The 16,335-nt window shown below is 58.8% G+C and overlaps 1 protein-coding gene across 1 annotated transcript in view; it reads right to left on the reverse strand.

Annotated features, from left to right (window-relative positions):
• The window catches only part of SCUBE1 (signal peptide, CUB domain, EGF-like 1), a 116,786-nt gene that overhangs the window by 52,812 nt on the left and 47,639 nt on the right, over nucleotides 1-16,335 (reverse strand). The gene's annotated exons all lie outside the window — the stretch shown is intronic.

Consider the following 16,335-nt stretch of genomic DNA (forward strand, 5'->3'; position numbering starts at 1 on the left):
CTGCTTTCCCCAAAGCCCAGGCTTTTGGCCTCACAAATTGATTTCAAAAGCCCAGAGAACGGGAGGTTTTGAAAAGGCCCTGCCCTCTGGCTGCCGAGATCGGGCGGGGGCTGCCAGGCGGGCTTTCCCACTCCCGAGACGGACCTGGGCGGCACTTGGTGTGACCAGAGGCTGCTGGCACGAAGGGGGCCACGGGCGGGAAGAGTCTTTATGGAGCTCTGGTCTTGGCCAGCACAGCATGTTTCAATTACCAAAGCCATCGCTCCCTACACTGTCAGTTTGTTTAATGAAAGAAGGGCTTCTTAAACCTTAATGTGCCATGTCTGTATTGTCACTTTAACAGGCAAATATATGAAACCACAATGGCAACATGCTACTGGCTGTGTCTAGGCAATAGCCCAACCCCCACTGCACGCTCGCTCGCACCACACACACACACACACACACACTCACACGCGCGCGCGCACACACACACACACACACACACTCACACACACACTCACACTCATGCACGCTCCCTCTGGCATGGAGCTTTATACATGGTTCTTTTAAACACGGGCATCTTTTACTCCTGGAAGCAGGTAAGGGATCCGCAGAGTGGCCTGTACTGAACTGTCAGCTGGGCCCCCTCGGGCTCTGGGAAACCGACCACTTCCCCACCGAGACCCGGCTCCCTGTGAGGCTGACTGCGAGGCAGGCGGTCATTCCTCCTTGGCGAGCTCAAAGGTCAGCGTGCAGAGGGCGAGCTCTGAACTCCGTAAGCCGTGCTGCTCCAGCTCCAGTGGCCAAGGGGGCTCGTGCTGAGAGCAGCCGACGGTGGGAAGCGGGGAAGGACAGGGAGGCATTATTCCGAAACCCTTTTCTACTCAACCAAGTCTTCCTGGTGGCTCCTAAAGGCCCAGGGCCAGTGTGGCCTTTACTGGGGGCACCTCCCCCCGACACCTGGTGGTGTCTGCTTCTGGGGGTCTGCCCCCGCCATGAACAGTTCTAACCAGGCACGTGTCCTGGTCAGCCTGTGAGTAACAACACGAAGCTAGCATTCCCTGAGCGTTTGGACGGGTCAGGAATGGGGCCTCGCGAGCATCAACTCAGTGGGCCCTGCAGCAACCCAGGGGGACAGGCTGCGCTACCGACCCCCCTGCACAGAGGAGGGCACTGGGGCCCCGAGAGCCGGAGCCACCAGCTGTCAGAGGGGAGGCAGGCCTCAGACCCGCTGTCCAGCTCCTGAGCACACACAGGCCCCTCGGCTGAGGACAGACCTGAGCCTCCTTTCTATTCCGCACCCAACAGGGGGTCAGGCTGAGTGGGTGCTCAGAGGTCAGCAGGGGGAACTGAACCGCACGTGTGTGTGCACACAGCAGGGGCAGGGAGCTCACTACCACACGCGGCCAGTGCACTGGAGCACAGCACGGTCCCGGTTCCTTCTGGGGACTCAGGGCTCAGGCAGGGCTCTCCACAGCTCCCCCGCTGTGTGCACTGAGCACGCCTGTTTCCTCCATGAGCCACGGTCCCTGGGCGCGCTCAGCTGGGGTGAGGAAAGCGCTCTCCTCTGAGCCCTGCTGGCAGCTCAAGGTCCCTTATCTTTATTTACGGCCACAGCTGAGTGTTCCCAGAAGGCACAGAGCTCCTTGGCACAGGGACTTATCTACAAAGCAGAGAGGAGGCCCCATGGGTTCTGGGCAGACTCTAGGAGGCTCCTCTCAGGAAGCCCTTTTAACTGGCAACAAAAGAACGGAAGGACGTAGTGAGGAGCAAGGTCCCCGAAGACCCCTGCTCTGTAAGGGTCCTGTGTGGGCTCTGCCTGGACCAGCCAGGTCACCCCCTGCCCACAGCCTCCCTGGGTAAATGTGCTCCCTCCCTGAACCCACAAATGCATCTCTGTGCCACCAGGACTGATGGCCGGTGGTGGTGGTGGTGGTGGTGGTGAGTGCAGACAAGGGTGCTGGGAAGGCAGAGAAAGCTGAACTGTGGCTGGTTCCTGACTCGGGGCCCTTGGCTGGTGGAGCTGGGAGACCCTCAGAAACAGATCATCTGGTTTGGTCTGCGATGAAAGGCAGACGGCCTATGCTCCTGCGGGCTGCTGCCCAGCCTGAGGCCAGGGCCCAGGCACAGTGAGCACGCGTTCATTCAGCCCAGCCAGGCAGGACGGGCGGTGGGAGGGAGAAAGGGAGACTAGGGCGCCCAGGAGGACAAAAGAGGGACCTGGCTCCAGCTCTGCTCTGCTCCCACCCAGGCCTGAGGACCAGCTGTCTGTGAAGCCTCTCCCCCTGACCCTCCCATATACAGGCAGCCACAAGGCTACTGATTTTCCCTCACGCAGCACCCATCTGTCTCACCTCCACGCCCTGGCATAGCCCTGGCTGGGGCTGAGGCCTCTCCTTCCAGCCATAGTCTACATCAGCGGTTCTCAACCTGTGGGTCGCGACCCCTTTGGGGGCCGAACGACCCTTTCACAGGGATTGCCTAAGACCATCGGAAAACACATATACAATTACATATTGTTTTTGTGATTAATCACTATGCTTTAATTATGTTCAATTTGTAACAATGAAATTGGGGGTCACCACAACATGAGGAACTGTATTACAGGGTCGCGGCGTTAGGAAGGTTGAGAACCACTGGTCTACATGCTTCTCCTGGACCCTGCTCCAGCCTCTCCCTCCCAATCCCAGTGGCCACGGTGATGACTCTGGGCCAGGGTTCCCCACCACCCCCTGCAGTGCTCTGTGTGAGCACAGGTCTGATGCTGGGGTGGGGCACGCAGCCCTCAGCTGGGACTCCTCCCCCTCTCTGCTCAGTGTGCCCACCCCTCACGGAAACTGGCCGCCGGACCCCACCAGCCACTGCAGAGCTGTGTCAGGGACGGCTGGTTCCCAGCAAGCAGGGTCTCCAGAGCCGACCCAATGGGCTGCAGGCTGCTGTGCTTCCGAAAGGCCTATGCGGCCGGCCTGTGGTTTGCCCAGGAGGCTTGCTTTCTGGCCCGAGGTGCTGGTGTTTGTTTTTATTAATAGCTGGCTGTTGGTCCTACTTTGGGCCAAGAATCCAGGTTTGAGTTATTTATAACAACTAAAAATTACTTCTGGACCCAGCTTCGGCTGTTTTGTGTTTCCCACGGACCTTTCACGATTTGAAACAGAGACGCTGTGTTCTGCCTGGACCCCACCCACGTTCTCCTGGCTACGAAGAGTCTACTGTGTGTCAGGCTCTGTGCTTGGCTCTGGCATCCCAGCTCCCATGATGGGCCCAGGGGCAGAGGCGGAGGCACCGGGCCTGAACTCAACCTCCAACCCCGAGAGCTGCCTCCTGGTCCCTGGGGCTGAGGCCCGGCCCTGCCCGGCTCCTTTCAGAGGGAGGCTTAGGCAGAAAAGCCTCTTGGCTATTGAGCGGCGCTTGCAAAATTGCATTTGATGACTTAAGTGTAAATAAATGAGAACCAGATGGAGTAGATTTGGGGTAAAATGCACATGGGTCTCAGAGCTCCGGGGCCTGGGTTCTGCAGACCCAGGACACTCCCTGAGCTGTCAGAGGTGCTGGCACAGGCAGGAGCGAGGTATGGCTGGGTCTCCTGGGAGCTGCCTACTTCCTGGTCTGGTCATCAGCTGGGCCTTCTCTGGGCTCCTGACTCCCCAGCAGGTCGCTGTGTGTGGAAGACACCGGGGTTCCCCCTGTAGCCCTGATCTGACACAGCCCCTCGGGCTGGGCCTGAGTCCAAGCTCAAGGCTGGTAGGATGAGGTACATGAATGGTGGGCCGGCTTTCCAGAAACAGCAAGCCCCCACTCACATCCACATACCAAGAGCCACCCCGGGGAGCCAGCGCTCTGTTGAAGTCTGCCGGCCCCAAGGTCTGGTCACCCCATCCCTCATCCAGGCCACCTTCAATCTCAGCTGCTGCCGTAGGCCCCCCAGCGATGGCTGAGCAGCATCGAACATCTCTAAGGACTGGGAGCTGGCTGCCGAGCTCCTCCTGAGCTCCTTAGTGGCCTGAGCTCCTGAGGCCTCCCTGTGACAGCTACCTACCCCTCAAGTCACAGCAGCTGGGGTACAAGATTCAGTGAGTACTTGCTGTGTGACCCTGAGCAGGTCACTTACCTGTTTTGGGCTTTGGTCTCCTTCTTTATAAAATAGGGATAGTAGTAACCTGAAATTGTGTATTTCAAAAACGTTTTTATTAGTTTTAGAGAGAGGAGAAGGGAGAGGGAGAGAGATAGAAACATTGATGAGAGAGACACTGATCAGCTGCCTCCTGCACGCCCCCCACTGGCAATTGAACCCACAACCCGGGCATGTGCCCTGACTGGGAATTGAACTGGTGACCTTTTGGTTCATGGGTTGATGCTCAACCACTGAGCCACACTGGCTGGGCTGAAGTTGTTTTGAGAAGTAAAGAAAATAGCGGAGGTAAAGCACTTGGCGCAGTGCCTGGCACGCACATACCACGGATGAGTGTTAGCGACTGCCCACAAGGCCGCTACAATGCCTCAGGGAGTCCAGGTGCGCACCCCCTGGGGGCAGAGTGACAACGAGCCGCATCCACAGGGGACGCTCAGTCTCACGCAGCCTGCGGTCTGCAGCGTAGCAGCTGCAGCCCCTGGAAGATCTCTCTGCCAGGAGGTCTGGCCTGCTCTCCACCACGTCCCTTTCCCGGGGGGCCAGCCCATTAGGTGCCTCACAGTGGTCCAGAGCTGGACACAGAGCCTGCCCTCTCACGCTCTGCGCGTGCTACCTCTTTTACTTCCACAACCACTTATCCTTGTTGAGATCTATCACTTAAATAACATCCACTATCTTCAAGGGTCTATTTCGGTGGTTTTTAGCAAATTCACAAGGTTGTGCAAACATCACCGTCATCTAATTCCAGAACATTCCATCACCCTCTAAGGAAGCCCTGAACCCATTGTCAGTCCCACTTCTCCCCTCCCCCAGCCCCTGGCACCCAACAGTCTACTTTCTATCTATTTGCCTGTTTTGGACATTTCATATGAAGTATGGCGCCGTACAGATTGGGGCCTTTTCTGTCTGATTTCTCTCAGGTTCGTCCGTGTTGGAGCACGTGACAGCGCCTCCTCCCTTTTCATGCCTGGATACTATTCCCCATGTATGGACAGGCCAGCTTATCCACTCACCAGCTGGGTTGCTCCCACTCCAGCTGTTACGACAAATGCTGCTGTGACCACTGCTCCTGTGTTCCTGGGACCGCGTTTCAATTCTCTTGGGATACACATAGGAGTGACACTGTTGGGCCACATGATAATTCTATGTTTAACTTTGGGGGGACTGTCAAACTGTTTCCAAAGTGGCCACACACCGTTTTATTGTCCCACCAGCAAAGGAGAAGAGGTTTCCAATTTCTCCACATCCTCCCTGACACTCAGTATTTTCCATTGTTTGCGTTTTAACAAGATTATAACCATCCCAGTGGGTGTGAAGTGGTATCTCATATGGTTTCGATTTGCATTTCTCCAACTAACGATATTGAGCATCTTTTCATGTGCTCGTTGTCCTTTCATATATATTCTCTGGAGAAATGTCTATTCAAATCCTTTGCCCATTTTAGTAGTAAGACTGGGATCTTCGTCTTCTTACTGTTGGGCTGTAAGAGTCCCTCGTGCAGCCCAGACACTAGGCTTTACCAGGAGCACTTTCTCTCACTCTGCGGCCTATGTCCTTGAAAGCGGCCTCAGGCAGCACTCTGCCTAGGAGCTCAGGACACCTGTGGGGGCCAGGCTGGCGAGGCCGGGCTCCTGTGCCACGGCTTTATGAGCCACCAATGATGCGCAAACCTCTAGGCTGCCTGCCGAGCTGCTCCACACTCAGACAGCAGTGGCTGCCCGGCACCCGCACGGGGATGTTCCACAGGCAGGACAGACCTAACATGGTCCATACAGAACAAAGCAAAGTCTGGTCCCCCCTCCACCCTCAGCCAATGGCGGCACAGCCCGCAGTCGCTTCAGCCTAAACGCTTGGTGGCCGGCCATCCTGGACACCTCCCTTCCCCACTCCCCACATCCACTCCCTCAGCAGGTGGTCCAGCAGCTCCCCCTCAAACAACCCCTGAGGAGGATGACGCCTCACCTGCACCCCTGGGGCCTCCTTTCTGTTGGGGTCACCGGTGACCTCCCACGGGCCTCCCTCTTCCACTCCCATCGCGCTCCATGCAGTGACCTCCCAGTGTCAGCCAGCTGTGCTCACCCCGCCCGAGCCAAAGGCTTCCTCACTCCCCTCTTGCCCACCAGGCCCCAGGGGACTATCTGCTACACCCCCTCCAGCCACCTTCTGCTCCCCGACACAGCACACCGCCTGTGTCCACGCTGTCCTCTCACCACAGCGGTCTTGTTCCCATCTCGGGCGGGGCCTTTGCACCTCCGTTCCTCCGACTGGAATGTTCTTCCCTGATCTTGGCGTGGCTCCCCTCACTCAGCCCTGAGCTGTCACCTCCTCAGAGATGCTCCCCCTGACCAGCAACCTAAAGCAGCAGACAAGTCGCTCCATCACATCGCCCCGCCATCGACCGGGCACTTTCATCCCCCTGGGATCTCCCAGAAAACGAAGAGTCCCTGCGTGTCACGGTAGCCCAGGGCTTAAACAGTGCATGGGGCGCACAATCCATGTTTACGGACCGAGTGACTGACAGAACTACAAAACATGGCAGGGGCGCGGCTGTGGCCCCGAGGCCCTGCTCTTGGCCTATCCCATCAGGGAGGAGTGGTGTGGGCCAGGAGGGGCTGCCCGGGAGGCCCTGGAGCTCCAGGATCCAGGCAGGAAGGCAACTTAGATGAGAGCCGGGAGCGAGCGTGGGTGGGTCTCGGGCGGCAGAGGCCATGGGCCCGTTGGGGGCCAGTGAGGGCTGGTCAGAGAAGAGCTATGCTCATTGATTTGCTGCCTCGCCTTTCCCGGGGTGAGCCCCATCGTGGGGTGACCACAGCCCCACCCAGGGGAAGTGTGGGGAGCGGTCAGGAGGGGGAGGAGCAGGTGCCCTTCAACACCGCCACCCTGGGCGCTCCGGTGCCCAGTGGACCACACAGGGGCTCTCGGTCTGTCAGCAAAGCCCACAGCCTCCTCCCGCGTTGTCAGCGCCTGTCCCGGTACAAGGAGCACAGTCTCCCGCTGAAGAAAAGCCAGTTTACCTGGGCAGCGCTTCAGGAAGCAGGTGAAGAGGTAGGGGTTTGGAGACAGCAGGTGACCTCCCCAATGACACTTCGTTGACCTCTGTCCCTGCCACTTACAGCAAGACCAGCCCCTCCTTTCATCTCTCCAGTGGGGGCGCTCTCACCCGTGGCCTCAGGAGAGCCTGCCCTCATCACCAATAGGACAGTGAGAGCCAGGATGGGAACTGGGGCCTGACAGCCCAGCTGTGAGTGAATCCTGGAGGGACATCTGTGGGAGGCGCTGACGCTGTTACACATTTCTTTTGATGGGGATAGAACGGAGGACTGGAGAGAGGGAGGGAGAAAAGCAAACAAACAAATCTTGGAACCAAAGCAAGAAGCTCTAAGAAAAGAAGGGAAGTGCTCTGACAGGATTCTTAATGAGCAGCCTCCGAAATAAACCAGGCCCAGCTGCCTGCCATTACTTCCCAGGGCCCGCTGGTGGGGCGGGCAGGGCGGCCCACTGCCTGGGAGGAACTCCACGGAGCCCAGGAGGGCCCAGGAGCCACCCTCGCCGCCCCGGCTGGCACGGGCCTCCAGCCAGCCCCTCACCCGACTCCAACCAGGTCAAGTGACACTCCTAGCATTCACTTCCCGGCCTCGGGGAGGATGCCCTGGAATTAGAACCTCTGGGCATCATTCTTCCCGATTCAATTCAGCCTTTTCTTCCACCTTCTAAACGGCTGAATATAAACCTAGGCCTTTCCCCTGGCCTGGGTGCTGTGGTGCTTCCCGGGGACCCACTCTCTCCTCCTTCCCACCAGCACCACCGCGTGCACACCAGTCCCACCTGGGAGTTCCTGGGCGTGAGGCCCCCAGCACCCCCCTGGCCTGTGCCTCCTGCCGTCCTGTGATGGCTCCTTACTCAGGGCTGCTGGGAGCTGGCCTGTTCCTCCCCCCTCGGCAGTCCCTGTTAACAGGCCCTGGGTGGCTCATGCGGCCACAACAGGGCTGAGAAATGATCTTGTACTAACAGAGCCTACACATTTAAGAAGGCAGCAGACAGCCCTGGCCGGTTGCTCAATGGTTAGAGCGCTGCCCTGCGCACCACCGGTTCAACTCCCAGTCAAAGGCACACACCTGGGTTGCAGGTTTGATCCCTGGCACCGGCACCGTGCGGGAGGCAACCAATTGATGTATCTCTCTCACTTCGATGTTTCTCTCTCTCTCATCCCCCTTCTTCTCTCCCTTCCACTCTCTCTAAAAATCAACGGAAAAAATACCGTTGGGCGGGCTGAGTGTGGGCAGCAGGGAGCTTTGTGGAAAAGGGGGTACAGCTTGGCTGAAGCACTGGGAGGACTGCCATGCCTCCCACGGCCAACCTCACCCTTCCCGCCCGTGTGCGGCCACTCCCTTCCCAGGGCATGCCTCTCCTCACAGCCTCGCATAGCTCTGTCACTTGTTCAAAATAGTTTTATTATTTTAAAATTAGAATTTACAAGAAATTTTGAAAAACAGTAAAAACAAAACAAGGATCAACAGTTTGACACTTTAGCTACAACCACAATCACGAGGATCTATGGGCCGGTTCTCCCGGGGTAACGAGCCACTCCGACCTGCCTTCCCACCCCTCCTCTCTGAAAGCTGAGTCGGTGCCTGGTCTGTGCGGGGCCTCGCTCCCGACCACCCTTCCACCTGCTGCCCGACCCTGTGCACTTGTCTCTACTTCCCCCTGGGAGGCACACGGGGCAGCCACAGCCCTGTACACGGAGGGATCATTTCCTTCAGACGGCTTTTCACTTCTCGTCACTCCCCACTGGACGCCCTCAATCTGATCTCCCCCAGAGTGCGCTTGCCTGTGCAGCTGCCTCATCTGAAACCATCTTTCTTATGCCCACACCTTCCTCCAAAAACATCCATTCACTCAGTCATTCCTTCACTCACCCAACAGGATGCAAGGCCCCGCACAGTGCTGGGGATAAGCAGTGAGCACGAGGTCAAGGCCGCCCTGAGGAGCTGCCAGGAGGAGAGAGGCAGTGAGACCAACAGAGGTAACTACTGCCTGGGGTCAGAGGTCGGCAGGAAAAGAAGAGTGGGCCCTGTGAGAGGGGTCAGAGGCCACACTGGGCATCTGGGCAGCCTTTCTCTAAGCCACATGGGATCAGTGCAGGGAAAGGTGTTTGGATGCAGTATGTGTGTGTGTATATGTACATGTGTGTGTGTGTATACATGTGCATGCATGAGTGTGTGTGTGTGTGTGTGTGGTGAGGCTGGAGCAGCAGGTGGGCCCTAGCAGCTGTTAAAGGAGGGGCGGGAGCCAGCGGGAGCTGCCAGGCTCTCCACATCCTGGGCCGTGCTTCGGTCCCACGTCTCGGCTCCACGACTGCGCCCAGCAGTGAGGAGAGTCTCACAGAGCCCAGGAAGCAGCACACAGACCCAGTGCACGATCCCACCGCACAGTCAGGGCTGCCCACAGACCCAGTGCACGATCCCACCGCACAGTCAGGGCTGCCCACAGACCCAGTGCACGATCCCACCGCACAGTCAGGGCTGCCCACAGACCCAGTGCACGATCCCACCGCACAGTCAGGGCTGCCCACAGACCCAGTGCACGATCCCACCGCACAGTCAGGGCTGCCCACAGACCCAGTGCACGATCCCACCGCACAGTCAGGGCTGCCCACAGACCCAGTGCACGATCCCACCGCACAGTCAGGGCTGCCCACAGACCCAGTGCACGATCCCACCGCACAGTCAGGGCTGCCCACAGACCCAGTGCACGATCCCACCGCACAGTCAGGGCTGCCCACAGACCCAGTGCACGATCCCACCGCACAGTCAGGGCTGCCCACAGACCCAGTGCACGATCCCACCGCACAGTCAGGGCTGCCCACAGACCCAGTGCACGATCCCACCGCACAGTCAGGGCTGCCCACAGACCCAGTGCACGATCCCACCGCACAGTCAGGGCTGCCCACAGACCCAGTGCACGATCCCACCGCACAGTCAGGGCTGCCCACAGACCCAGTGCACGATCCCACCGCACAGTCAGGGCTGCCCACAGACCCAGTGCACGATCCCACCGCACAGTCAGGGCTGCCCACAGACCCAGTGCACGATCCCACCGCACAGTCAGGGCTGCCCACAGACCCAGTGCACGATCCCACCGCACAGTCAGGGCTGCCCACAGACCCAGTGCACGATCCCACCGCACAGTCAGGGCTGCCCACAGACCCAGTGCACGATCCCACCGCACAGTCAGGGCTGCCCACAGACCCAGTGCACGATCCCACCGCACAGTCAGGGCTGCCCACAGACCCAGTGCACGATCCCACCGCACAGTCAGGGCTGCCCACAGACCCAGTGCACGATCCCACCGCACAGTCAGGGCTGCCCACAGACCCAGTGCACGATCCCACCGCACAGTCAGGGCTGCCCACAGACCCAGTGCACGATCCCACCGCACAGTCAGGGCTGCCCACAGACCCAGTGCACGATCCCACCGCACAGTCAGGGCTGCCCACAGACCCAGTGCACGATCCCACCGCACAGTCAGGGCTGCCCACAGACCCAGTGCACGATCCCACCGCACAGTCAGGGCTGCCCACAGACCCAGTGCACGATCCCACCGCACAGTCAGGGCTGCCCACAGACCCAGTGCACGATCCCACCGCACAGTCAGGGCTGCCCACAGACCCAGTGCACGATCCCACCGCACAGTCAGGGCTGCCCACAGACCCAGTGCACGATCCCACCGCACAGTCAGGGCTGCCCACAGACCCAGTGCACGATCCCACCGCACAGTCAGGGCTGCCCACAGACCCAGTGCACGATCCCACCGCACAGTCAGGGCTGCCCACAGACCCAGTGCACGATCCCACCGCACAGTCAGGGCTGCACACAGACCCAGTGCACGATCCCACCACACAGTCAGGGCTGCACACAGACCCAGTGCACCATTGCCATCACATACAGTCAGGGCTGCACACAGACCCAGTGCACCATCGCCACCACATACAGTCAGGGCTGCACACAGACCCAGTGCACGATCCCACCACACAGTCAAGGCTGCACACAGACCACTGGACAGAGCGCAGGCCAGGAAAACGGGGCCTCCTGGGCTGGCGGGCTAGTGAGGGCATTATTTTCTCTTCTATATTGATTTCTCGGAGCGTTTCCGGGGAGATGGGTAAGTAAACAGACCTGTTCAACTCTGCGCGATTAGTACTGGGCCTGGCTGTGCGGTGGGATTGTGCCGGGTGGGGAGCAAGTGACCCTGCCCAGGAGGGAGGGAAGAGGGGCAGAAGGGCAAACCGGAGGCCTGGGGACGGCGGCTCGCCAGGCAGGGGGAGCACAGGGGCCTGCGGTGCCAGGGGCAGGCTTCATGTTCAGACGGAGAGAAGGCGAGGCTGGAGGGATGGGAGAGCCCAGACCCCAGGGCCAGCTGCCCGGATGAGGAGCCTCCACCAAGGAGCCTCCACTGGCCTGTGGGACCCTCTCCCAGCTTTGAGGTAGCACCTAGGAGGTTGCTAAAGACCCCAGACCAAGGCTACCCACTTCCCACAAACAAGGCCTGGCAGCTGGGCGCAGGCACCTCTGCCTGCCGGCTTCTTTCCAGCTGCATGTGGCTGGGACGAGGTGGGTGGGTGGCAGGGAGGGTGCTGGGCAGGCGATGCACGGGGCTGGCTGATGGCCACGACAAACAGCCGGGGCCAGGCCTGCGGGTGCTGGGAGGGGGGTCACTGCAGCACTTGTCCAGGCGCAGCCAGGCCCAGCCCCGTCCGGGGTGACCCCAAACGCCATCCAGGGCGCAGGCTGCTCCAAAATAAGCAGCTTGTTGGCAGAGGGCGTGCCGCCCTGGAGACTCGGACGCCCTGTTTGTCCATCATGCCCCTTTGGCACCGGCTCAGTCCTGGTTGGGGGCATACACTCTGGTCGTAGGATATTTTTAAGGAGCCTTCACAAGACACTTACTTTTTGTTTATTTCTCCGAGTTCTGACCAAGTCCTTGGCACACGGACTACAAACAAGAAAGACGGAGAAGCGTCTGCTGGCCTGGCCTGCCCTTTGCAGCGGGTGTTTCTCTTTGCTGTTTATGGACAGAGCAGCCCTCTTCCCGGAGCCACCACATCGAGGCCTGTTCTATTCAGAGGCGGGACAGGCACCAGGGGGAGTGACGACACATTTCAGCCCAGTCCCACCGAGGGGAAGGCAGGCTCATCGGGGAGGTGGCCCCTGACTTGAACCCAAAGGAGAGCGGGAGAAAGGGAGGCCTCCAGTGCTCCTGATGCCTTGGTGCCCTGTGCTCTCACCCAGACCACCTCCCTGAACCCCCTCTGCCCCCTCCAGGGTCATCTCGGAAGAAAAAGTGAGAGCAGAGAGCCGGCCCAGAGGGGAGCTGGGAGCCAGGCGTCGGCCTCCCGAGTCCCCACTCTCCTTCCACCGAGAATAGAGGCTGGAAGGAGCTGGGCGCGGAGACGAAGGGTCCCGAGCCTCAGTGCCACGGGCGCTGTAGTCAGCCGCCGGCTGTAGGACACTTCCCAGCGCTGACGCCCTGCCCAAGGCGGCTTTGAGCTCTCACCTCTGTCAAGTTGTGCTCCTCTGAATGGTCAGAATCGAACATTCTGCCCCCTTCCTGGCCACCTGCCATCCCTCTATCACACAGATGAGCCTGTGCTGGGCCCGGGGACAGAGAGCTAAGTCACTTCGGAGCTCCGCCCCCCAGGAGATCCCCAGTAAGTAGAGGAGACCCACCCCCAGATGGCCAGTGACAAGCAGGGGAGCTCAGGGCTGAGTCAGATGGAAGCTCAGGGGCTGTGTGCGCCCAGGGAGGCTTCCGAAGGGGCTGAGCCTGAGCAGAGTCCCGAGGGACCAGCAGGGTCAGCCAAAGTGCTGATGAAGAGCACGGGGAAGGGCAATTCAGACAGAAGGAAGAGCAGGTGCGAGGACACTCCAGCGCGGGAAGGGCGGCACGTCCAGGGAAATGAAAGAGGCTCAATGTGTAGGAGACGCCAGTTCTGAGAGGAGGAGGGAGGCAGACAGGGCCTGCACCTGGCAGGGACTCGGGGGAAGGTGACCAAGAGCTCGGGCACTGGCGCTGAGGGCACGCCCTGCTGCCAAGTCATCGAGTCACAAGACGCTAGAGGGGAAGGGGATTCCAACAGCGCTGTTGGCACCCTGGGACCTCGCAGGGGTGGGGCCGGCACCACGGAGATCCGGGCTCTCGTCCCTGCCAGTCCTGCCTCCCATTTCAGCCCGAGCCAGAGCAGCACGACCTCCCAGGACTTTCCTTGAAATAAAGACCCTGCTACTGCAAACAAAACCCCCGGGATCAGAAAACCATTGGTTGAACCCCATCCTTTACCTCACATATGACAGGGAAACTGAGGCACAGAGAGGCGGGGAATTTCCCAAGGTCCCCGGCAAGTCTAAACCCTTGGCCCACTGCCCTTCACCAGGCACCCACCTGGCACCCACCTGGCCCTGCTGCCAGCAGCTCCCTGCCGCCCGCCTGCCTCGGCCTGAGACACACCTGAGCCCCGCTCCCTCCACCTCCCTCCACGTTCCTCCCTCTCTCTTCACCTCCCTCCACCTCCCTCCACCTCCCTCCACCCTGCTCCATCAGCTCCCTGGTTCTGCAGTGACTGGAGAGAAGGAAGCATGTTTATAAAGATGGACAAGCACCCAGTGTTTCTCTTTCTCAGGCCAAAGAATTTCCGCCTGATTACAGCTGCTGGAAGCTGGAGGAGTGGGCCGGAGTCCCACTTGTCCTGCAGATCAAGTGTGTTTAGATCACCTGAGGGGGTGCCAAGACGGGGGTGGGGGGGGTGGGGAGGGCGTAAATAAAGAGAACAGGGAGAAACCTCTAGGGTTTACCTTAAAAGTATTGGTGTTTACGGAGTACCTACATGGCTGTCCGAAGCTGTTTAGTTTTACATTACAACGGTCGGCATTTTCCCCCCAGCAAGAAAGGTATGTGAGCTGTTGAAGTATAAAGACAAATAAATGGAGGTTCAGGGAGCAGCACATTGCCTCCAGCTGTCCTCCCAGATGGGAGGGCGCCTTCAAAGGGCCGGGCGGGGAGGCCCTTTCATCCTGCCAGCCGGGCCGCACAGGGAGGGCTGCGCCTGCTGCGCCAGGGGATGTGTGAGCGTCCGCGGTGACTGCCTCCCACTGAGGGGGTGAGACGGGGGTGGGGGGGGTGGGGAGGGCGTAAATAAAGAGAACAGGGAGAAACCTCTAGGGTTTACCTTAAAAGTATTGGTGTTTACGGAGTACCTACATGGCTGTCCGAAGCTGTTTAGTTTTACATTACAACGGTCGGCATTTTCCCCCCAGCAAGAAAGGTATGTGAGCTGTTGAAGTATAAAGACAAATAAATGGAGGTTCAGGGAGCAGCACATTGCCTCCAGCTGTCCTCCCAGATGGGAGGGCGCCTTCAAAGGGCCGGGCGGGGAGGCCCTTTCATCCTGCCAGCCGGGCCGCACAGGGAGGGCTGCGCCTGCTGCGCCAGGGGATGTGTGAGCGTCCGCGGTGACTGCCTCCCACATGTGCAGCTGGGCTCCTGGGCCGGGCAGAGTCCCCCACATCCTCCCCTCTCTTCTCTCTCGCTCGGCAGCCTCTGGGTTACCTGCTCATCCACCTCCATCCACCTCTGATCCTAGCAGGGAGGGATCACACCCATTTTGCAGAGAACAAAACCGAGGAAGAGGTGACGTGTCCAAGGTCACAAAATGGGTGTGTGGCTGAGCTGGGACTAGAAGCCCTGATGCCAGGCGACCCCCATGTCGAAGAACGAGCACAAAACCAATGCAAGAGGACGGGGAGCTTTCTGACCCGGGAGGGGGAGCTGTGACTTGTGGCAGGAGCTCCGTGTGGAACCCGAGTCCCCAGCAGAGGGGCTTCACACACAGCCAGGGCCCAGGCTCCTGCCTGCATCTCTGCCAGCTCAGAAAATGCACCCGTTTTCTTTAAAAAGCATCCTGACTTTGCAGACTAGGAATGAGTGATAATGAGCTACGTCACATCTCTTGAGACCTTGCTGCCTGCCGGGCACTACAGTCTGAGCTCTCGGAGCTTCTCTCACTGGGCTCCGCCTCAGCCCTGTCAAGTAAGCACGACTCGCAGCCCCACCCGGCCACACCGTCAGTGATGGACCCCGGATTGGAAGCTGGACAGGCTGCCTCTGCTTCTTCAGGGCTGGGAATGCCATCCATCTCCTAACCGTGGGCTCCCAGCCCAGGACCTGGCCCTGGGCAGGGGCTCACGCGCTTCCTTACTGAATGAAGGAATGCTAGGATCTTTGGCTTCAATGCCATCTAGGAGCTCCGGAGGAGATGAGGCCCGAGGAATCATTTGGACTGGCCCTGCCAAGGCATTAGGGGAGAGTTAATTAAATGTTTGACTAAATATAGCAGGCGCATTTTTAAGCTGATAATTTTGTATAAGCCCTCGAATGATGTTATAAATATCCAAATAACCTTTGGCAGAAAAAAGGTTCCCCCAGACTTCTGAACTGGACACCATTCCCATCTGGGTGGTTGTTGATCATCTCAAACTGAACTCGGCCAAACAGACTCGAGTCTGCCCCTCTTCTCACTCCAGAATCTCTCCTGGCCCGGAGTCCCGTCTCAGCCACAGTAGCCGGCCACGCAGAAACTCCAGGCAGAAAGCTAGCCGTCGTCCTGATCCTCTTTCTCCCTCACCTCCCACACACCCAGTCTGTAAACAGTGTGTTAGCTCTGTTTTCAAAATATATTCTCAATTCACCACTTCTCACCTCCACCACTGTCAGCCTGGACTGAGCCGCCATCTCTGACCCACTACAGTGGTCTCTCTCTCTCATTCCCTGTAACACCTTCTCTACTGAACAGTCAAAACAAATCCCTTTTTTAAAAAAAATATATTTTATTGATTTTTTTACAGAGAGGAAAGGAGAGGGATAGAGAGTTAGAAACATCGATGAGAGAGAAACATCGATCAGCTGCCTCCTGCACACTCCCCACTGGGTATATGCCCACAACCAAGGTACATGCCCTTGACCGGAATCGAACCTGGGACACTTGAGTCCGCAGGCCGACCCTCTATCCACTGAGCCAAACCGGTTAGGGCAAATATATTTTATTGATTTTTTTTACAGAGAGGAAGGGAGAGGGATAGACAGAAACATCAATGAGAGAGAGACATCGATCAGCTGCCTCCTGCACACCCCCTACTGGGGATGTGCCCGAAACCAAGGCACATGCCCTT

The sequence above is a fragment of the Myotis brandtii genome, unplaced genomic scaffold (assembly GCF_000412655.1).
Source record: "Myotis brandtii unplaced genomic scaffold, ASM41265v1 scaffold138, whole genome shotgun sequence".
Lineage (NCBI taxonomy): Eukaryota > Metazoa > Chordata > Mammalia > Chiroptera > Vespertilionidae > Myotis > Myotis brandtii.